The 23464-nt window shown below is 36.8% G+C and overlaps 1 protein-coding gene and 1 long non-coding RNA gene across 7 annotated transcripts in view; one reads left to right on the forward strand and one right to left on the reverse strand.

Annotated features, from left to right (window-relative positions):
- Positions 1-15787, reverse strand: part of LOC141415563 (uncharacterized) — a 40073-nt gene extending 24286 nt beyond the window's left edge. The window contains exon 1 of the long non-coding RNA XR_012440548.1: positions 15460-15787. This is a non-coding gene — a long non-coding RNA (uncharacterized lncRNA). The remainder of the gene's footprint in view (positions 1-15459) is intronic.
- Positions 1-23464, forward strand: part of LOC141415556 (spermatogenesis-associated protein 31E1-like) — a 102169-nt gene that overhangs the window by 50657 nt on the left and 28048 nt on the right. For 5 of the 6 annotated variants that reach the window (XR_012440543.1, XR_012440545.1, XR_012440544.1 and 2 more), the window contains exon 2: positions 17716-17822. The exons of the other annotated variant lie outside the window; for it this stretch is intronic. The gene's annotated coding sequence lies outside the window, so the exon portion shown is untranslated. The remainder of the gene's footprint in view (positions 1-17715; positions 17823-23464) is intronic. 6 annotated transcript variants of the gene reach the window in all.

Consider the following 23464-nt stretch of genomic DNA (forward strand, 5'->3'; position numbering starts at 1 on the left):
TATCACTTGATTCCCAGTGCCATAATCAAAAGGTTTCATGCAAATGAAATGGCTCCAGCAGTTATCAGTGTAATGATGTTGTGAAACAGCCCTACTATCAGGTAACCTTATCTTTTAAGCACTTTTCAAAATGCCTAAAATGTCACACTAAAACACTTTTAAAATTAAATAATGCCTTGCTATTTCTGAGGTGAGATGCCTGCTGAGTTTAAATCATTTTTAAAGAAATGAAGAAACGTTAGTAATTTTCCTGCAAACTTAGGTAGTTATCTGATTCCATGAAAGAAATACATTAACATATTTTAGGCTAGGCTAAACATTTTAGTAAATGTTTAGTTACAACAATCAATATTTCTAATAAAATTATCTTTCCAAAGATAAGTCAAAAGGTTGAACTAAAAAGTTGAAATTTCTGTACAGATATCTAAGAGGTTTTAAAAGAAACCTAGAGGAGCCCTTTAAAAATAATACAAAACAAAACAACACTCAGCAATAGTGATTCTTTCCTGACAGGCTGCAACTCACTGAAACTCTAATCCACTTCATCCCCCAGCTAGGGCCACCGCACACCAATCTCAAGCACCACAAACCCAACTGAAAGCAGTAAAAAAATTAAGGAAATCTGGTCAATGCTTCTGCATTCCATCAACACTGTGCGCTAAGTGTCTTTGTTCTTGTGCTGTGGTAACAATAATCATGATTGATTTAGCCCTAAGTGTGTGTTCAACTACACCATATCAGTGGGTGGGTTCTATGGGTTTCCGACATGAAAAGTGATCTTTTCTACCTGGTTACCTCTTCTCCTACTCAAGGGAAGTGTAAGATGACAATATCATGGGGTAGTCAAGAGAAGCCCCACATGGTGACTTTGTAGTTCTAGGTTTTTTCATTGTGATAAATTTACACTACATTGGATAAGCAGACTAACTAGTTGAAAACTTGGTAGAGACAGGAGAAAGAACCTAATTCAAATAGGGTAATAGTACTGAAAGGACAGTGAGCTTAGTGGGGTTCAGAGGTAGAGAGAGAAGAGAGTCATTTGCATGGAAGTTCAAGCATCATGAAGCCGGGGGGAAAGAGGAGCTGGGAAGGCTTTGAGATACGTGATTCTACTGAATGTGCAGGAAGAAAGCACAAGCCAATTTTTCTCTTACACATTTTGCCTGGAATGAGTTGATTTTTCTCCTGGTTGAGTCACATTATTCTACTTTGTAAATTGAGTATTTTTTATTTTAACTAGACACTGGATATTGCAAACATTACAATATTCAGTTTAGATTTGGTTGTCTTCCTTTTTATTTAATATGTCTAAGGAGTACAGTATCATGCTCTGATTTATATATATTATGTATACATATGTACACACGTATATATGAATATATAAATAATGAAGTGATTACTCTGGTCAAATTATCCTATCCATTACCTTCTATGGTTACCATTTGTATGAATGGAAAGAACACCTAGCTACTGTCTTAGCAAATCTCTAGCATATACTACAATATTCTGACCTATAATCCTTATGCTATACATTATATATAACCTTTGGCCCTCTATTTTCCTGCCCTTGGTAACTTCTGTTTCTATGTATTGAACTTTTTAAAAGATTCTACATACACATGAGATCATTCTGTATTTGTCTTTCAATGTTTTATTTCACAAAGTATAAATGTCCAAGTTTACCCATGTTTTCATAAATGAAAGTATCTTCTTTTTGAAAGACAAATAATGATCCATAATACATTATATACACACATACACACATTCGTCTATCAATGGGCACAGGTTGTTTGCGTATCTCATCAATTATGAATAGTGCTGAAATGAAGATGAGATAGCACATATTTCTAAAAGGTGCTGATTTTGTTTTATTTAACTATATACTCAACAGAGGGATTGCTGGATCATATAGTACTTCTATTTTTAATTTTTTGAGGAATCTCCATACCATTTTCCCTAATGGCCATGCTAATTTACATTCCAACTAACTGATTTTCCTTTGCTCAGACCTCATCAATACTTACCTCTTGTCTTTTTGGTAACAGCCACCTAACAGGCATGAGGTGCTATCTCATTGTGAAATTGATTAGCATTTCCTTGATGGTTAGTGATTTTAAGCACCTTTTAATATGCCTGTTGGTAGTTTGTCTATTTTCTTTGGAAAAATGGCTATTTGAGCTCTCAGAGCCATTGTTTCTCTGATATTTGCTGTTTGTCCAGCTTCATGAAGTCTCACCCTATACATTGTCACAGCTTAAAGTTTAGCAGAAGATTTGCTGGTATCACTACACAAGTTTTGACCTCTTGCTCTTACACTCTTCATTGTAAGTTCAGGTCACCTCTTCCTCCGTAATCTTTGTTCTGCCTTCTGAGCCTGGCATCATGTGTTCACCCACTTAACAAATGCTGTTTGGGAACCTTCTATACACCAGGCATATAATTCTAGATGCTTGGAAATACCAATCCAAAAAAACCTCTGAATTTTAGAGGGAGATTGCATACAAAAGTGGGAGACAATCTGCAGAATAAATAATAAAAGTTAGATTACATAGCATATGATAAAATTATAAGCTGTATCGAAATAAAAAATGATTACATTAAGAGGCATCAGGGTATGGGAGACTGAGATTTTGAATAGTCAGTCAAAGTAGGCATCATTATAAATAGGACTTTCAGGGAACAGTGATTTAAACAGAGTGAGGGAACTAGCTATCTGCATGTTTAGAAACAAAAGAAAGAAAAAAAGGAGTGTTCTTGGAGTTTTGGAGAATCAGCAAAGAGGTCACTGTGCATAGAACCAAGTGAGCTGTGAAAAGCCCTGTCAATCATTCAAAGTATTTGCATTTCTACTGAGTATAATGGAGAGTCATTTTAGGTTTTTGAGAAAATGATACAATGTGACTTATACTTAAAAAGAAGTTCTCTTGCTTATTCATTGTAAATGAACAGTAAATGCACAAACAAAGAGAAACCGGTCACACTGCTCTGCAGAAGTCATGATCATTGGAGAAGGGGGGTAAGCAATGGAGATAACAAGAAATGGTTGTATGCTGAATAAATATTTTTAAGGTAAAGTTTAAAGAATCTTATAATTGTAACCATAAAAGATTAAAAGCAATCTCAGGTAACCACAAGGTTTTGGGCTGAAAAACTTGAAGGACAGAGCGGCCTTTCAGTAAGATAGAGAAGAGTGAATTAGCAGACTAGTAAGAGGACTAACCAAGAGTTGAGTTTTAGATTGAAGTATTAAACTCCTAATGAATATTCAAGTAAAGATGTCAAGGAACCAAGTAAAATCCAGAGTAGCCTGAATTTCAGATGAGATGTCTCAGCTTAAGGATATGAATTCAGTAGTTGTTGGCATAGAAATTACATTTAAGGCAATGAGATTCAATGATATCACTGGGGTTGAGAGAGTAGATAGATATGAGAAAAAGAAAAAAATCTCTAAGTCCTTGAAAAATCATAAAATTAAAAGGTCAGGAATAAGAAGAAACAACAAAAGAGACTGACGAGGATCTAGTGAGATGGTAAAACCAAGAAACTATGTCCTGGAAGTCAAATGGTAGAATATATCATGGAGGAAGGAGTTCTCATCTTTGCTTACTCTTGTCAGTTAGTCAAGTATAAAAGGACTAAGAATTGAACATCAGGTTTAGAGACATAAAAGCTATTGGATGCTTAGTAAGAAGAGTTTAAGTAGAGTGGTTGGTTTTGATTCTAGAGAGGATAGAAGCAGAGGAATAGGAAACAGTAGTTTAGTAAATTTCATCAAGTTCCAGTCTATGACAGGGAATGGATGGATTAGGAAAAAGAGCATGACTGCCACGTGACATTGTTGGGTGCACCTGAGGTTCATATCATAAATTTAAAGGGAGAACAACCAGGGTTACTTGTAAGTTTTTCTTGTGCTCCCCACATTCAGGTAATAGGTAGTGATAAAGACTAAAGCCTGAACTATGTATGATTTTGCCATAAAGAATTGGGATGAAGTGGGGGATATAAGGAAAATGTGAAGGAGGCTGAATGTGGTGGAAATATGTACTCATGTATGAAAATGGAAAAATGAGACACGTTGAAACTATTACAGGGATTGGGGAGATGGGATAAAAGAGAATGATGGAAGGGGTGACCTCAACTATGATATATTGGAGGAACTTTTGTAAATGTCACTGTGTACCCCCAGTATAACAGTAATACAATAAAAAAGAAAGAAAATATGAAAAAGAATTGGGATGAGCCAGGTGCAGGTGATTCACTTCTGAAATTCTGAGAGCAGGAGGATCATAGTTCAAGGCTAGCCCAGGCAAATAGTTCACGAGAACCTATCTCCAAGATAACTAGAGCAAAATGAATTAGAGATGTGGCTCAAATGGTAGAGCACTTGCTTTGCAAGTGTGAAGCCTTAAGTTCAAACCTGAGTTCCACCAAAAAACAAAACAACAAACAAAAAAGAACTGGGGATGAGTTATAATGATAGGCCATGCGATTTAAGCTGAGAAGACGGCTCAAATTTTTGGAGATAAATGGACTGGTCCCAAGTAGGGAGCTTTTTAGTTACAGAACAAAGTCAAACCTAGCTAGACACCATGTGCATGTAGACTAATGCTGGCATTTTAGAAATTTCAGAAACATTTGGGAATGTTGTGCAGCCCTTACCCAGGTGACAAAGTGAGACAGGACAGCCAGGCAGATGCTTAGGGCACCAGTGTCTCAAATGCATGAAGACATTACTGGAATACTCAAACATCAGCCAAAGTGAGAAAAAAATGGAAAAAGATTTAACAAAAAAAAAAAAAGATTTTCCCCAACTCTACACAGAGGGGTTGGAATATGGTTGGAAAAAAATATTTCCACTGTTGGACTTCACTTTGCCCATGTAGCTTCAAACTGTGTATTCCTAAATTGTAATTGTTGGATTTTTACTACTCATTTTATAATTCTGCTTTTTAATACTGTCTGTACCAGGACTGCTTAGAAACACACGGATTCTATTTTCATTGTCATATAATTTTACATACTTATGAGGTACAGTGTGAAAATATAAATGTACATGATGATCAAATAAAGATCCTCTCTTCAAACTCCTCTCTTCCAGTTCTTTATACCACATGTAACAAATTTTTGTGGTCTATCATACCTTTATTATACTGTAGAGCATTGGAACTTGTTCCTCCTCCGGCTGTGCTGTGGTCCTCATTTTCCAACCTCCCTCTATTCTCACTCCCCCCGTCCTTCCCAACCTTTAGGGGACCACTTCTCTACTTTTTACTTCTGTGAACTGGACTTTTTCTTTTAGCTTCCACATGAGTCAGAACATGTAGCATTTGTCTTTCTGTGTCTCACTTATTTTTATTGAGACATTATGCTCGTATAACTTTATGGGATTCACTGTGGTCCATGTATACAATGTGTAATCAAATTGGGGTAATAACCATTTCTTCAAATGGTAATTGTTTTTATGCATTGGGGATTTCATACCTTTCTAGTCACTTTAGTCCTTTTGAAATACATCACAGATTGTTTTAGATAATAGTTACAACCTTACTATGCTATGGAAATACAGGACTAAACTTCTGTTTTGGTGCCCCTAATTTAACTTTTCTGTTTTCCCTCCTTCCTGTCCTTCCCTGTCACTAGGCTGACCATTCTGTTTTGCTCTTCTGTGAGGTCAGCTGTGTAGTTTCTGCAAATAAGTGGGACTATGTGGTGTTGGCATTCTGCAGATGGCTTATTTCAGCCAATAGCCACCCACATTGCTGCAAATGGCAGGATTTCATTCTTTATTATAGCTGCAAAATATTCAGATATATATGCACATCACATTTTCTCTATTCAGTTATCCAAGATGGGCAAATTAGTCCATTTACAATTAGTCTATTTAAAATAGCTAACATACTATCCCAGTATATCTCATATAGCATATATCCAATAGCTATCTCAAGATACAAGGGAGTCTGAGCATATTTTTGGTGTGATTTTATCTCCTTTGGATATATACCCAGTAGTGGAATCACTGGATCATATAGTAGTTCAATTTTTAGTTTTTTGAGGAATCTTCATACTGTTTTCCATAATGGATATACTAGCTGGCACTGCTAAAAGAGGGGAGAAGAATTCTCCTTCCTCCACATCCTCACTAGTACTTGTAATGTTTTTTAATCTTTTCTGTTTGTTTTTGCAGTCCTAGGATTTTTACTCATGTCCTTGTACGTACTATGCAGGTCTTCTATCACTTGTGCCACACCCCCAGCCCTTTTGTTGTAGTTATTTTTCAGATAGAGTTTTGCATTTTTGCCCAGGTCAACCTGGATTGTGATTCTACCATTTATGCTTCTTGCATAACTGGGATGACAGGTACATGTCACCATACCCAGCTTATTTGTTGAGATGGATCTTGCTAACTTTTTTCCCCTGGGCTGGACTCTAACCATGATCCTCCTGATCTGTGCCTTCCAAGTAACTGGTACTACAGGCATGAGTCATAAAGCCAGATATTTTTTGTCTTTTTGATGGTGGCCATTCTAACTGGGGTGAAACGATATCTGGTTTTGATTTTTCGTTTCACTCATTACAGAGATTGAGCATTTTCATATACTCGTTGATCATTCACATGTCTCCTTTTGAGAAGTATCCTTTCACATTTTCAACCCACATTTTTATTGGATTGTTTGTTTTATTGGTGTTCAGCTTTTTTGAGCTTCTTATATACTCTGGATATTAATCCTTTGTCAGATGAGTAGTTTGTGAATATTTTTCCCAGTCACTTTTTTCTTAATTTGGTTGATTATTTCTTTGCCTTATAGAAATTTCCCAGTGTGATATAATCCCATTTGCCTGTTAATAACGTTTTCATACTGTTTCTTAGGTTCCTATTTTAAAAATCATAGCTTACACCAATGTCATAAAGTATTTCTGTGTATTCCTATAGTGATTTCATGCTTTCAGGATTTACACTTCTATCTTTGATCCATTTTCTGTTGATGTTTGGCTATGGTGAAAGGAAGAGATCTAATTTCATTTTCTGCACATGCATATCCAGTTTTTCAGCACCATTTGTTGAATACTTCACTGTATGTTCTTTACAGTTGTTAAAAATCAGTTGGCTGAATAAATATGGATTGATTTCTGGGTTCTCTATTTGTGTGTCTTTCATGCCAGTACCATGCTATTATGGTTACTATAGCTTTGTACTATGTTTTGAAGTCAGATATTTTGAACCTCTAACTTTATTTATGCTCAGGATCACTTTGGTTATTCTGGGTATTATGTAACCATGAAATGTGAATTGTAGGATTTTTTTTTCTAATTCTGTGAAGAAAGTCATTGATAGTTTGATGGGGATTGCGTTGAATCTATAGATTGCTTTGGGTAGTATGGTCATTTTAACAATTTTAATTCTCCCAATTGATGAACATGGTATATCTTTTCATTTTTTAAGGTCCTTTATTATTTCTTTAATTGATGTTTTATAATTTTCATTGTAGAACTCTTTCACATCTTTGTTTAAATTTATTTCTAAACATTTAAATTTTGTAGCTATTGTGAATGGGATTGCTTTCATGATTTCTTTTTCAGCAACTTCATTACTGGTGTATTAAAATGTCATTCTTTGTGTCAATTTTGTATTCTGTAACTTTACTGAATTTGCTTTTTCGCTTCTAACAGCTTTTGATGGAGTATTTAGGTTTTTTTTTAATGTATAAAATTATATCATTTGCAAACATGGATAATTTAGCCTCTTCCTTTCCACTGTGGATGCTCATTAGTCCTTTCTCTTGCTAATGACATCCAGGACTATGTTGGATAAGAGTGGTGAAAGTGTATATTCTTGTCTTGTTCCAGATCTTAAAGGAAACAGTTTCAGTTCTCTACTGTTCTTTAGGATTTCAGATGTAAATTCTTCATATATAGCCTTCATTATGTTGAGATATGTTCTTTCTACATCTAATTGGGAGCTTGTCTCATGAAAGAATGTTGAATCTTACCACATTCCTTTCTGTGTCTTTTGATATGATTATGTGGTTTTAGTCCATTATTCACTTGATTATTGCATCGATTTAATTGATTTGAATGCATTGAATTCCTGGGATGAATCTGCTTGATTATGGTATATGATCCTGGTGTGCAGTTGAATTTGATTTGCTAATATTTTATTCAGGATTTTTTTTTTGCATCTGTGTTCATCAGGGATATGAGTGTCTGTAGTTTTCTTCTTTGTTGTCTCTTTGGTTTTGGTATCAAGACAACACTGTTTTCATAAAAGGAGTTTGGCAGAGTTCTCTCCATTTCAGTTTTTTGGAATAATTTAAGAACATTTGGAATTGGTTTTGTAGATTTCAGCAGTTAAATCATGAAGTCTTGGAATTTTTTTTTAGGCAGGAGACTTTTAATTACTGTTTCAGTATTATTACACATTATTTATCTGTTTAGATTTTCTACTTGATACAATTTTGGTAGTGTTACATGATTCAGATATTTACTCATTTCTTCTCAGTTTTCTAGTATTTTGTTTTATCATATAAATTATTCATAGCTGTCTTATGATAGTTTTTATATGTACATATACTATATATATGCCTCCTTTTTAATCTCTGACTTGACTTATTTATGTTTTGGGTTTTTTTTTTTCCCTTGGTTACTCTAGCTAATGGTTTGTCTCTCCTTTCAAAAATCCAATACTTTGTTTCATTAATCTTTTATATTTGTTTAGTTTAGATTTTATTACTGCTTTAAACTTTTTTCTTGTACTAACCTTGGATTTTCTTTGTTCTGGCTTTTCTAACTCCTTGGGGTACATTATTAGATTTTTTAAAAATTTGAAATCTGTATTTTTCTGGTACATGCAAGTTTTTCAACAAACCTCCCTCTCAGAGTGATAAGGGCATAGCTCAAGTGGTGGAGCACTTGCCTAGCAAGAGCAAGGGCTAAGTTCAAACCCCAGTACTGCCAGAGCAACAACATCAACAATCAAAGGTGCTGGACAAGCTGTTAGGAGTTAAAGCAAGTTCATGCCACAGACCAGAAGTTAAAAAGCAAGCAAAAAGTTTATTGAAAGGATAGTCCCTCTTGATGGATGTGACCTAGAGAAAGAACTAAGCCAAACAATGGCTGAAGTCTAGGGGATGATACAGAGCATTAACTGGCTTAGGTCTAATTATTCTATCATGAAACTTTATTTGTGATTGGTTGGTACTGAGCCAGCTTCTCACTGAATTCAGTCACCTGTCTGTCCCTCTCCTTATCAAACTGACCATTCCAAGAAGGTCTGGTCAGCTCACCCTGGCCTTGGGGCTCACATCTTGCAGCTGTGTTTTGTTATTTTGGTCAAAGACTTACTATTTTTGTGAGAAACCTATTGTTTCTCACGTCCCTTTTACTTGTCTGTTTCTAAAGTGCCTCTCTCATCCGAAATGAAGTCACCTCTGTCATTGCTCCCCTTACAAACTCAGATGGTTCTTCATTGATGTTCTGTTTGAATGATCTGCCCATTGAGGAAAGTGAAGTGTTAAACTTCCCAACTATTACTGTATTGGATTGTCTCTCTCTGTAGACATGATAGTGTCTGCTTTGCATATTTATGTGGAACAGTATTGGGTGTATATATATTTATACTTATATCTTCTTGCTGAATTGGTCCTTTTGTCACTATATAATCACATAATTACCTTCTTTGTCTCTTTTTAGTTTTTTGATTTAAAGTCTACTTTATCTGATGTGAGTCCAGCTACAACTAGTCACTTTTGATTTCCATTTGTGTAGTTTGTTTCCAACCCTTCATTTTCAGTGTGTGTTTATCTTTATGAGTAAAGAAAGTTTCTTTCTGGCAACATAGAATTGGGTCCTATTTTTTAAATTTTTGTTGCTGTCTTGTTTGGTTTTTTAAATCCATTCAGCCAGTTTACATCTTTTGGTTGATGAATTTAACCCATTTGCATTCAGTACTCAAATACTCAAGTACTCAAATACTCAAGTAGTAGAGTATTTGTAAGCTCAGGTGCCTGAGTTAAATCCCAGTGCTCCCTGTTCTCACCCCCAAAAAAGAAGTTCTGTATGTACATACCACTTCTAATCTGCTAGAGGTTCTTATTACTGCACTAAAAAACAGCTAAAAACAAAAACTATCCAAACTAACTTTACTTTCAGAGGACATGATTATTATGTAGTCAATTAAATCGCAACTTTATAGCATTTTCAGGGTAAAAGGGGCTACTGGAGTGGCTTAAATAGTAGCCCTGCGTTCAAACCCCCAGCACCACAAAAAAAAAAGAAAGAAAAGAAATTCAGAAGTAATAATTGAGTGTACCAAGTTTTCAAGATTCAAGATCAATATTAAAAAAATTTATTTCTGTATGATAGCACTGAACATTGAGAAATTCAAATAAAGAACCATGCCATTTAAAATAGCATCAAAAATATGAAATTCAGCCACAAGAAGAATAAATTTTTTCATTCTTAGGTAAATGGATGGAATTGGAGAATATCATGTTAAATGAGGTTACCCAGGCTCAGAAGGCCAAAAAGCTGCATGTTCTCCTTCATATGCAGATTATAGACCTAAAACCAATGCAGTAATATTATGGGACATGAGTCGCACCAATGGGAGGCAGTGCAAGGAGGGATAGGGCAAGGGAAGGAATCTAAAAATTCAAATGAAGTTGATATGCTCACTGTATAGGAATGAATGTAGAAATTTTAGACTGACTGGGATCACCATGAGAAGGAGACTAGGGAGGATGGAAGAGGGGAATCAACTGGAGCTGTAATGCACAGATGCATGGGAACAACACAAGGAAACTCCCTGTGTAGCTATCTTTATCTCAAACTAGCAAAATGTCATAATTTTATCTTTACTTTTTTATGTTTTTCTTCTAGAAAATTAGAGAACAGGAGGGCAGAACAGGTTCTGCCTGGGGGCAGTGCAGTTGGCATCAGTGAGAGGGGGGAGGTGGTGGAGAAAGGGGTAGGAGGATGAACATGATACAAACAGTGTTTGTAAATGCAAAAAATGATACATGTTGAAACTGTTCCAGGAATCAGGGGAGGGGGAATGGGGGAGAGAAGTGGAGGGGGGGAAATTCAAGTATGATGTATTTGACACACTGTAAGAACCTTTGTAAATGCTACAATATACTCACACCCAGCACAATTTAAAAAAAGATAAAGTATGAAATTCTGAGGTATAAATCTTACAAAATACCTGCAAGATCTGTTTACTGAAAATTTTAAATCTATATCCAATATTCTTTATTTCTTAAGTTGTGAAAATTCTTTTGGACACCTCAAATAAAAGACATTCATGTATCTATGATGAAGAGTGAACAAGGTGCATCAGTTCTCTTTCTTTCATAAATAAAACACAGCAGATATAACTAAAGAACCATCCTGCTCCTAGTGCTTCCAATATTTCACTCTCATTTCTTCTAGTGGAAACCTGTGGAGAAATCTTTGAAGTCTCTTAAAAAACATGAGATTCTTACACCTCTTCCAGTAAAATATTAATTAGCATCATTAATTAATCTACACTTCCTACTTGTTTTTCTATCTTGCAAATTATCCAAAAATAATCCTTGAAATAGTTTGCTATTTCTGTTTTATTCTTATCTAGGTATCCATGGCACATATTTTTTCAGTGAAATAGAAATCTACTTAAAAGCATTATTTACACAAGAACTTATGATTATTTAAAGCAATTTCCTATTTTTCTCAAACATGTTTATAGTAGTCTTTTTTTAAAAAAGAATGCCTTTTATACCGAAAGAGCCTTCATAGAAGGAAAAATCCACTTAAACTGCAAGCTGTCAATTCATTCTGAATCACAGCTTCCACCCTGATTTCAAAACTAGAGTGCTGTTGAGGTTTTAACATGAAGAATAGAGTCTTAGTTAATGCAGATGCACATATGCAGGAAATACTATAGCTCTTAAAGACAGGACTAGCTCTCAGACACTTGATCTTAGAGTCTCTTTCCAGTATAAGGTTGTTTCATCTACAATGAAAATCTATGGTTTAGTCACTTTCACTGGGTATCTTTGCTAAACTTCTGGTAACATGCTTCAAATGCTACATCAGCACCTGCTGCTTCACCTGGCACTTTAATGTCATGGAGATTTTTTTTCTTTTAATTTAAACCTTATGCAACAACCTTCAAACCTATCTTCTGCAGCTTTCTCACCTCTTGCAATCTACACAGAATTGGAGAGTCATGACCTTGATCTGAATTAGACTTTAGCTTAAGGAAACACTGTGACTTATTTAACCCTTGTATCCAGACTACAAACACTTTCCCATATCAGAAATAAGGCTGTTTCACTTTATCACTTTTGTAGTCACTAAAATAGCCCTTTGTATTTTTTTCAAGAATTTTTCCTTTGCATTTACAACTTGGCTAATGGCTTGCCACAGCCTTAGGACCATTTGGCTTTTGACACACCTTCCTCATTAAGCTTAATCAATTTCTGCCTTTGATTTAAAAATGAGAGACACAGCATGATATACACAGATCTGAAGTACCAAAGTGAAACCCCTTTGGACTAACAATATACAATTTAAAAAGTATGAAAGACCGGAGGGTAAAACAGGCCTTTCCTGGGGCGGGTACAAATGGAATGGAGGTGAGCAAAAGGAAAGGGTGAATGAGGATGAATATGGTGGATGTAAAAATCACCAATTCTGCAAAGTGGAATAAAGTTTACTGCATTAAAATAAGGTATGCCTTTGCATTCTCCCCTCAGGACAACTCTGGGCTATTTTTTTATTTTGTTGGGCTGAACTTCTAAAACCATCTTCTAATTCTTTATGGGTGCTCAATATCAAGCCTTAATAAACTAAGTGATCTCCTAAGTGGCTAATAAAAAAGATATCAGTTTTTCACATCTGATAGGAAATGTGATCTTTATTTTGAACAGTCATCTAACCTTGTTTAAACAGTGACTCCTCTTCAAGGACGATTCACAGGAGAGCAATTACTCTGCACATCAAATAAGGCTACATGTCCTAAGGGACACATTGTGTCCTTTCTTAAGGGACTGATGCCTTTCCTGAGGCTTGACATTACTACATTTCCATTTAAATAAAAGGCCTTTTCCTTTTTAATGGATTCCATAATTTTAAGTATTTAATTTATTCGCTTGTTTTCAAATACAAAGCCAGTCCACCCCTGAGAAAATGTTATCAGTTGTAGGGGGAAAGAACAGTTTTAGCAAACCCAAACAGCCCAGTCACAAACTAGCCTAGGATACAAACTGTATTAGAATCATCCAAGACAACAGTTGTTTAACCATGAGGTCATCTAGAAAGTTTTACATAACTGTTAGAAAATAAGAGGCATGGAATAGTCACAGAGACAGCTGAAACACTGGTACAGGGTTTTTTATTTAGGCAGGAGCCCTGTGGAGGGGGACCCCAGCAAGAGAGCAAGAGCCCATTGCCATGTACAGGCTTGGGCTAGAAATAGGGGGCTAGTGGAAAAGTACCCGGAAAGTCACTGTCTTGCCCAGCTGTCCCTGGCATATATCCAGGATGACAAAGGTGAGCCATCTGCAAGGGGGAGAGTCTAGTCCTAACATGGCTGTCATCCTTGTTAACCCCAAAATAAACCAACTCTTAAATGAACATGACTCAGTTACCTTAGTAGTTAAAACCTTGACAAAATCACCAGAGAACACAGGTAAATATTTATGGAGATTAAATGTGGAGTTAGGAAACATAGTGGCCAAGAATCATGGCTCAGATGTTGATAAGAAATCATATCCCAGATTGTTGACATTAACAGATGGCTCTTGACATATAGCAGGATCCCATCAACCTGCAGTCAATGGAGCCCCCCTAAAATAACAGGCCCAATCTGGTCACCTCAGGGAAAAATTCCCTCCACCTGCCGTGTGGAAGGAGTAGAACTAACACCTCCACTGTGTTTAGTCTAATAAAAACTGGAGATCTTGACTTCCAGTGTAGTGCTTCTTTTGGAGTTTTATTTATTTATTTATTTACTTATTTTTATCCTATCTGGAGGGTGCACTTTGGCTTTACGTAAGTAAATCTGTCTCATATCAGTGCAGCAGTACTCCCTATGTCCAGCTGCCTCTTGTCTCTCTTTGTTTTAATAAACTCTTGTTATCTTGACAAATAAATGGATTAACCTGTAGTATGAAAAATTTCTGAGTTACCTTGACAAAACCATTATAAGACAATTTTTTGTAAATGTTATCTAGACCAATATAGTATTTTTAAGGTAGCCTTGTTGTTATGAGCTTAGAGAATTAAGTTTTAGCTTAACATCAGTACATTAAATTTTGAAGTTATAAAACCTTTAATGTAACTGGATTTTAGTTAACTTTAACCAGTTATATACCATCTACAAGTTGTATCATTTTATGACAATTTACTCTTTATCTTTGTGACAATTTATTTCGTATCCTCTGGGAAGCTGGTCTTTATCCTCTTTATCTAAAAGTATTCTTTAATCCTTTATTAATTTTGAAAAAACCATATCCTTAATACCTTTTATATATTTTGTTACTTGTTGAAAATAACTCATAAAGTCTTTTAACTTAGAGCCTTACATTTTCATGAGAAAAAAAGGAAAGAAAGTAACCCTGAAATTTTTTTGTGTGTAAAAGCAATTTATAGAAAGCTTATTTGTTAATAGACCCATATATTATAAGGGAGAATTAAATCCCAGATTTTATTTATGACAGAATGAAACAGGCTAAGGTCATTTTAGCTACCTAAATTCCAAGATTTTGTTGCAGACTGTAGCCTCTTTTTTTTTTCTTCCTGGCTAAGCTAGAGTGTTAACCCCTGAATGTCTGCATCCTAGTGAGACCTGACTGAAATAAGTTTGAAAACCTGTTTTTTGTTGTTGTTTAAGGTAGCAGTAGAACAGAGTAATAACTTTTACATTTACTCTATAATAGGAATCGTCCCTAAGATGTTTACATATTTAAATGTAAAAGCCTAAGCAGTTTATATAACAAAGATCTTTAAAACAAATATCCTGGTTTTGTTACCTTGAGTATCATATTAACCTTATAGTAGCAATTTAATAACCATTTTAAGATGTTTACATACACACACACACACAAAAAAAAGTTTTATAAATTAAGCATGCCAGAAAAAAATGTCAACTTAAGCGCACATAAAATGAGCAGGAATTCCAGGAGCAGATTAAATTTTGCCCATGCTTTAAACAAATTCACACACACACACACACACACGCACACATTCACACCGAAGTTTTAACAGTTTCCTTCCCCCTCTGGGAGAAGTCCCTGACCTGTGGAACTCCTCTAGGAGGTTGCCGGGAGTGGATTAAGCTCCCCTTCTGTCCAGTGGGACAGAACCTGACTGAAGACCTGTGGAACTCCTCTTGGAGTTTCCTGGGAGTGGATCAAGCTCCCCTTCCATCCAGTGGGACAGGACCTGATTTAGGACTGATTTCCCTGGGGTGGTGCTTACCGAGTCTGGGTGAGACTGCCAGATGAGTTGATCCACTTCTCCTTGGAGTCCATGCTGGGTCAAGGCTGCTCAGAGAGTTGGGGCACCAGGGTGAAGGAGGACCCAGAATACCATCAGGTGGTGCGCCACCTCGTTCAGTCCCGTGTCCCTCCCTACTCCGATGCAGCCCAGCCACCAGCTGGTGGCACAAGGGGCCAGTTGGTTGGAATCTCACTGGGTCCTCCATATGTTGTGGCAGTATAGTCAGAGTAGAAACCAAGCGACACTCAGAGGAGTGGAGAACTCAGATTTTAATTTTACGCTAGCGGGCCCAGACATGTACCTGTGTCTGAGCCCTGAACAAAGCATTCACAGGATATTTAAAAGGCAGTGCAGGGCATCAGGTTACAAGGAATGTGCTCTCCCATGAAGTAGGGCTAGTAGTGGGTTAGAGACCTAAGGTTTAGATAAGAACAGCAGGGGAGTCCTGCTTTGGAAAGTTTATTTACAAGTGGAGACAAAGAAAGGCAGGAATGGGTGCTTATCTCTGCATGGTGCCTTTCATCTTGGTCCTGAACTTTTGCATGGCTCTAATGGGCAATTCCTCATGTTTTACAGCTCTGTTTGATGTTACAGCTTTTAATTGACAGTTTACCATGTTTTACAATCCTGTTTTAAGGCTAGCTTCCTCTTCAACAACATCACAAACTTGGTACCCAAGAGCCAGATGGAAGCCCATTTGGAAATCTCCCTTGAGTGTCACAGGTTCTGGTAACAGTTCCACTGCTGTGTGAGCTGCATATAGAAGGGGGTAGCACAGCAGACTTGCCTGATGTCATCAAAAACTATTCTCAGTCCCCTAAATGATAGGAGTGGCTCACTGAGCATTGACTGTACGAACAGGATAATTGATGCTCAACACCTACTGTTGTTGTATGTGAGTGAGTCCATTTTACTATGTACCAAAAAGCTCTAATGAGCTTTTTTAATAGGCAACATTTTGTAATTCACCCCTGGAGGAACTGGGCACTTCCAATGTGACTGTACTGGAAGAGGATCTTGCAACCAGAGATTGGTCTCAGGATTCCACCCCATGCTCTTTTTCCCTTTGCTGACTTTGGTTTGTTAATGGTGAAACCGTAATAAAGAACAGCCAAAAGTATGTTTATATGCTCAGTCCTGTGGTTCATCAAATATGGGAAGGTTCTGAGGCTTTCCTAACACAGTTTAGAAAAGAAATCTTCCCCAGAGCCTGCAGTAAAATCTAAACAAAACAAAAACAAAAAAATGTTGCTCTGCTGACACCTAAGCACAGAGAATCCAGCAACATCCACCCAGACAACAGACTACACTATGACATAACCATTTGTCTTAGAAGAAGTCACTAACTGCAGATAATTGTTACAGCAGCAGTAGGAAATCAATACGATGTTAAACAAATGTGTTTTGCTCTTACTAATAAATAATATAACTAGTACAAGGAAAATTTTGAAATGGTAAATTCACTTGAGTCGCCAACTCACATAAAAAAAAATTAGCTAAAGAATAGGTAGAGTTTTCTCAGTGTCTTGCTGACTATGAAAGCACCTGCACTGTGCGATAGCAATGAAAAGCAGCCCAACTCAGCCCCTTCTTTTAAAAAGAAACCTTAATACTCATAATTACCAACTTGAAAGGTTTGCATGTATGTTGTATTCTGACCCAGGCTTAGAGAAAAACATAATTCACTGAAGTCATGTTGGTTGTCTTAGTACATTTCCTGCTACTAAAATAAAATACTATAGAATGGCTAATCTGTAAACAATAGAAAGTTACTTCTCACCATTTTGGAGGTCAAGCAGTTCAAGATTGGGGCACCTGCAGATTCAGGCCTGCTGAGGCCTGTCCTCATTGACAGCACCTGTTTGCTGGATGCTCACTTGCCAAAAGGGCTCAGGGCCTCACTGGTTCCTGTAAGCCCTTACACAAGGCACTAATCTCATTCATAAAGGTGGAACCACAATGACTTGATCACCTTCTAAAGGTCACACCTCAACACTATTGTGAGCTGCTAACTCTAGGCAAATAATTTTAGAGATCACCACCAATATTCGGGGGAAAGCTACAGTCACTACTCCTTTAATGACTGTCAGCCTTCTTAAAAATTTTGCTTGTTAGTTTCAAATAAGGCCATCTAAAGAAACAATGAACCAACCAAAATAATTGAGTCACTTTGCCTCATTCATTTTGGCAACCTAAGGTAAATTTTGTTCATTATCATTCTACATTTCTGCCTAGGAGACCTTCCTGAATGCCACCTTTTAAGCATGTGATATATGACCTTGGAGCATGTTCAGGAATGAGCCTCCTCTAAATGTGATGAGAAATCTTTCCTATGTGAACAGGTATGCATTTTCCCCAATGACTGCTGTCCATTATTCTGGTGATACTCCTTTCTTTCTTTGTCTTGGGAAAGTTTGCTGTGTCACTCTCCTTTTAGGGGCCTATATTTCATCCCTTTAGGCACCTGCCTTTAGGAATGTTTTATCTTCTTTCACAATTAGGAGGAGACACTACTGTGCTTCTGCACCTGTGTGCAAAGATTTTCTTTAGTCTCCCTAAATGTTTTGCGTTTAAGTATGCCTTTCTATCTCCTTTATCTAAAACAAAGTTATTTCTGTCATTTGTTCCTAGGGATATTTCTGTCATTTTATTTTCCCTCACATTTGTCCCCTTATAATAATGTAAAGTGTACCATTCTGACCAATTTTCAGTCTACAGTCCAGTGGTATTAAGATATTCACAGTTTTGTGGGAATCTCAAACTGCAATATGGGACACTGAGGCAGTTTAGCAGGAAGCAACATTTTATTGTGCTGGCACAGACCCAGGCTCCTGTCCAAAGGCTGAGCCCCCAGAACAAAGGGGTCTCAAATCATATACCCTTGCAAGCAGGTTACAGAAGCAAAAAGCAAGGTCTAATCCATATATGCTTCCATACAATTCCATAGGCTACTTTACCCTAGTGCTACATGACTTTCTCCCTCCCCAGTGCCACATGACCTTCCGCATATTCAGATTCCTCAGGTTTTAACTCGCTGCTATGCCATCCTTACCTCCCTGCTATGCAGGCCTACTCTGTTTTTCTTCTGATCCTCCTCCCTGCTACAGACCACCATCCATCTCCAGAACTTTCTCAACTTCCCTAACTGAAACTCTGTATCCAATAAATTCTAACTCAACAATCTCTCCTTCCCTCATTTCTAGAAACCATATAATCTATATCTTTATTTTAAAAAGTAATTATCATTTCTTACTGACAAATCTTCACACTGCATGCCCTTATATGCTCCACCAGCCTGTCACAAATAATGTGCAGATGTTCCAGACCAGGTACATATTAAATGTGTAATATACTATATATATTTTTGATAATCAGTAAGTTAAGCAAACAAAATTTAAACCTTTTTAAAGAAAAATGAATGTGTTACCAGAAGTAGAAAACAACGCTGATAATTTAAAATAATTTCCTGTATTTGATAAGGAAACCCCTAGAAAGATCAAAGCTGGGGAAAGAATCAAAGACAAGTAAAGCCCTTCCCCCTTGCAGGGGCCCCTGCATCCAGCTTTCTCTTAGAAACTGCAGAGGGCCTTCATCCACAGCTGTATCATCCACATGATACATTGTAACCTTGAACAGCTAACCACCAAGTCTGCTTCTGCACTCCTTGCTTGCTTGCTGCTGCTTTTCTCAGTATAAAAACCCCAACCACCCTGTGCTCCAGGCCTGCACCATTTTGGAGATAGCCAGGTGCTGGCCTGCTAGCGTGATAAACTTTCCTTTCCTCCAACAACCTGGGTTTGAGTCTTACTCTCACTGGCCAGTCATACTGTCTGTAACGTTTTCTGCAACATATTTATGATTTCAAAAGAATCTCAAAGTGACCTGTAGACTATACATGACAAAGGGCCCCACGGTGCTAATGTTCTTGTTAGGTCCTGAACACCTGCTCCATTGGGACAATTTCCATTACATATATATTTAAATGTTCAGTATCTTTTGAAAATCTCACTTAATCAAAGGCCAAGGAAAAATGAATTTGCTTGATTAAATGATGAGAAGGCAATACAAACTACTGTGTAATTGAACAAAAATGATCACGTAGGGGAATAATGAGAAGATATTTGCAGTATTTTACTACATTGTAAACTTGTTTTACTTGTACTTCATTCATAGGTTAATTATAGGCAATGGGTTTTTAATTACATCTTGTCTTCACTAGAAAGCTTTGTGCAGAGAAGGGAATTCTCAGAGGTAAAAACAAGTGCATGACTTTTTTAAGTTTTAACAAGGACCAGAGCAGAAACATAACCCAGGGGAAAAATTCCAAGTGAGCTGTGGTGAAAAACATCTACCTATCTTTAAAGCATGTAGAGGTCAAGCAAAGAAACCCCAAATTAACATTTTTCTCAAGGTAATTTTCCTTCCTGGGCCTTTGTAACATTGTTTCAAATGGAACTTCACATATAACTGTATCTGAATTCACAGATGACTTATTAGGGCTCTAGCAGATGACCCAGTGAGTTGGAAGAGGGTGAGGCAGGCTGGCAACTTCCCTGACCCACCACAGTGGATCATAGGGAAGGGGCTGGCTGCTCTTTGTATGCTCCTTGCCCACCTGCTCAGCAAGCACTGGGCTTCATGATAAAGCTTTTTCCACAAACTTGCCTTCTTTGTCTCCTGCAGCAGAGTCCTTTCTTAAGAATCTGAGAGCCATTCCCAGGAAAGTAACCAACACAAAATAAGACCTCAGTCTTCAAGACACCATCAAGGAGAGAATTTTAACTTTGAACATTATCAGACACAGCTGAACCAGTCATATTCATACTAACATGTATATTAACTTTATACTTTTCAATCTTGGCTCTGAAGATCTCACACTTCCCCTTAGTTATTTGCTTATGGTTGGCTTTAAAAATTGCTCATTCGGAGCTCACACAGCTCAGCAATATGCTATTAATAACCCACTGACTTCACTGTAGACAACACCTCTGTCTTGTGGGTTATGATGATAATTGGTGCCAGCAGGTGTAGGATACACAATATATGTTCAAAAACAAAAGTTGAGAGACATCAGAAAAGTGAGACAGGGTTTCAATATGTAACCAGGCTGGCCTCAAACTTGCAATCCTCATGCCTCACAAGAACAGGGCTTCAGGTGTGTACCATCAACACCTGCTTTTGGAATACAAAGTTACTTAAGGATCAGATTAAAGACTGATATTACATCACATCCTTATTTAGAATGCAGATTTCAGAAATCTTGCTGCTTTTGTATGAGAAATGAAAACTGTCTTTTAATTTTAAATAATAATTTAATATTGATAGAAACAACCTGAACACTAAAATTCAGTTTTTCAAGAATATTATTTTATCTAAATGCATCTATTTTCTAAAGCAGTTATAGGTTTCACTTCTTCAAATCTGAGTTTTGAACATTGTGTTCAGGCATTTTGAGATGATATCTTTTCGGCAATTTTTCTGTCATAAAAAGGAAGATATATAGTATAATCAATTTATTAAATGTATATTTGGAACCTGATCTGAGACATGAAATGGGAAATCTAGAAGAACCACAGCATAGATTTAAAAAATAAACTATATTTATTTAACCTTTAATTCTATGTTGAATGATAAAGTAACCCATTACTATCTCCATAATAGCCAGCCTTTTCTTTAGGAATCCCTTAGAAAACACTGATGAAAATGTGGCAATAAGGTCAAATGTCACGATGTTGACCCTATGGATGCAGCCTCTCCCCTTCTGGTTCCAGGAAATGTTTGAATCTGCCGAGATGTCTCCACCCACCCCTCTCAGTGCCTTTCACAGACCTCTTTCTTTCATTTAGTGCTAGTGGTTTTCAGAGTATACTTTTATTACTTTTCATGCATCAATATAAAACAACATAACTTCGTAAATAAGGTGAATGAGTAAAAACAAATGTAGACATAAAATATAAAATATAAAATATGAAATGAGTTCTAGTTGATTAATTCAAATGTTTCATGTGCTGAAACAGTGAAGAACTTTAAAACCATACAATACATTAAATTTTAAACTATTTTGGTATTGGGGCAATTAGACTACCTAAATTTATACAGGAATGCAACCTGAAATATGGGCAAGTTGGTCTCTCATCACCTGCATGCACCAACACGAGGCAGTGATTAACTATTGTCTATAAAATTCTTAGAACAAGTTGTAATATTTGGCACAACTCTAATTCTTAATAAAAGCTCTGGAAGTGAATAATTTATAGACAAATAAGAAATTAGGGGAATGAGAGAGGCCATCATTTCTTAAAGTAAAAATGCTACAAAAGATGCCAAGTACATTATAACTATCTATCATATACCTGACAGAATTTTCATCAGTAGATAATACTTCATGAATGAGTATGAAATCTGATAGCAGATTCAGATAACACACATTATAATGCAATCAGAGAAGCAGAAGCCATAAATACTAATCCTGATCAGCTGATTGCTGCATTCTTACAATTAATCTAAGTATGCAAAGAAAGTAGCTCTAAAATAGAAGAGAAAGTTTAGGCTGCCACTTCTTAATGTTACTTGACGTATTCTGAGTTTTTTGGAAATAAATTGAACTTTTATTTGAGATTTTTCCTCCTAATGTGAATACTCAGTACTCACAGTGGTGGACCCAGAATCATAGAGGTTTTGGTCCCAGAAAATAAGAATGTCAAAAAACAAACTCTTGTGCCTCTTTAAACTAATGAAATTCAGTGCTTACTTAGTTATGGAAATCACTGGGAAATTGAGATGTTAACAGATACTAAGAGTAAGTACAAGAACAAAGATGTTTAATTTGATAATGTAATTTTTAGTTGAAATCTGCTTTTAATAACAATATACTTTCCTCAAGAGCTACAAATTATTTGAGTGATGCTTTAAGAATAAATCTTACACCCAAAATGCTTCTTCATGGTGAAAGCCCATGGTAGGGCATGATTGTGGACACACTCACCAACCTGAACCCACTGAGATTTTCATGTCTGTTATTTCTTTTTCCTTCTGATCTACTTGAGCATTATTATGTACCTGTATCTGAGTGGGAAGGGACACAGTGGACTCAACCTACAATTAGCCCCCGATCTTTGAAATGCTATGAAATAGGAGAAAGGCCAGGCACTGGTAGCTCAGGACCATAATCCTAGCTACTTGGAAGACTGAGGTCAGGAGCATCACAGTCTAAGGCCTGGGCAAAAAGTTAGGAAGACCCCCACCTCCAACAAAACGTGGGCATGGTCGCATGTACCTATTATTCCAAGCTACTTCAGGGCTGAGGTCAGGAGGATCTCATGTTGAAGCCAGCCCAGAAGGGAGAGATTTTGTGAGACCATCTCAACAGAAAAACACTGGGCATAGTGGTGCATGCCTGTCATCCCAGTGAAAGCAAGGATAAAATCATGGTCCAGGTTAGTACTGGCAAAAAGTAAGACCTTGTCTTCAAAATAACAAGATCAAAAAGGGCTGGAAGCATGGCTCAAGCAGTTAAAAGTGCCTGCATGACAAGCAGGAAATCCTGAGCTCAAACCATGGTACCACACATCCAGAGAAAAACAAAGGGAGAAAAATACAATTCCTTAGTTATACTGCCATTATTTAAATAATGCATTATATAGGGCACCAATAACTTTAAGTTATACTTCCTGAGCTGGTTCTTCTTTCCCGAAAAAATTATCTTCCCCTTTGAAAGGTAGTGGAAAACTTGAGTTTCAACTACATCAACTTATTTAATCCAACAGGAAAAGATACTTGAGTGGCATGAATGGTCAATACATCTCCCAAAAGTAAGCGCTTAGCTTCCTTCAGTCTGACAGGATAGAGGGGAATCCTTATTTGCAACAGGAGCCTTGTGGCCTCCTCCCACTGCATTCTTGGGACAGTGGTCATTGCCCCACCATTACCATGACATCTTCATATCACATAGACATCATGTGGTGTTGTTGCAGGAAATAGTGGG

This window comes from Castor canadensis, chromosome 13 (assembly GCF_047511655.1).
Source record: "Castor canadensis chromosome 13, mCasCan1.hap1v2, whole genome shotgun sequence".
NCBI classification, from domain to species: domain Eukaryota; kingdom Metazoa; phylum Chordata; class Mammalia; order Rodentia; family Castoridae; genus Castor; species Castor canadensis.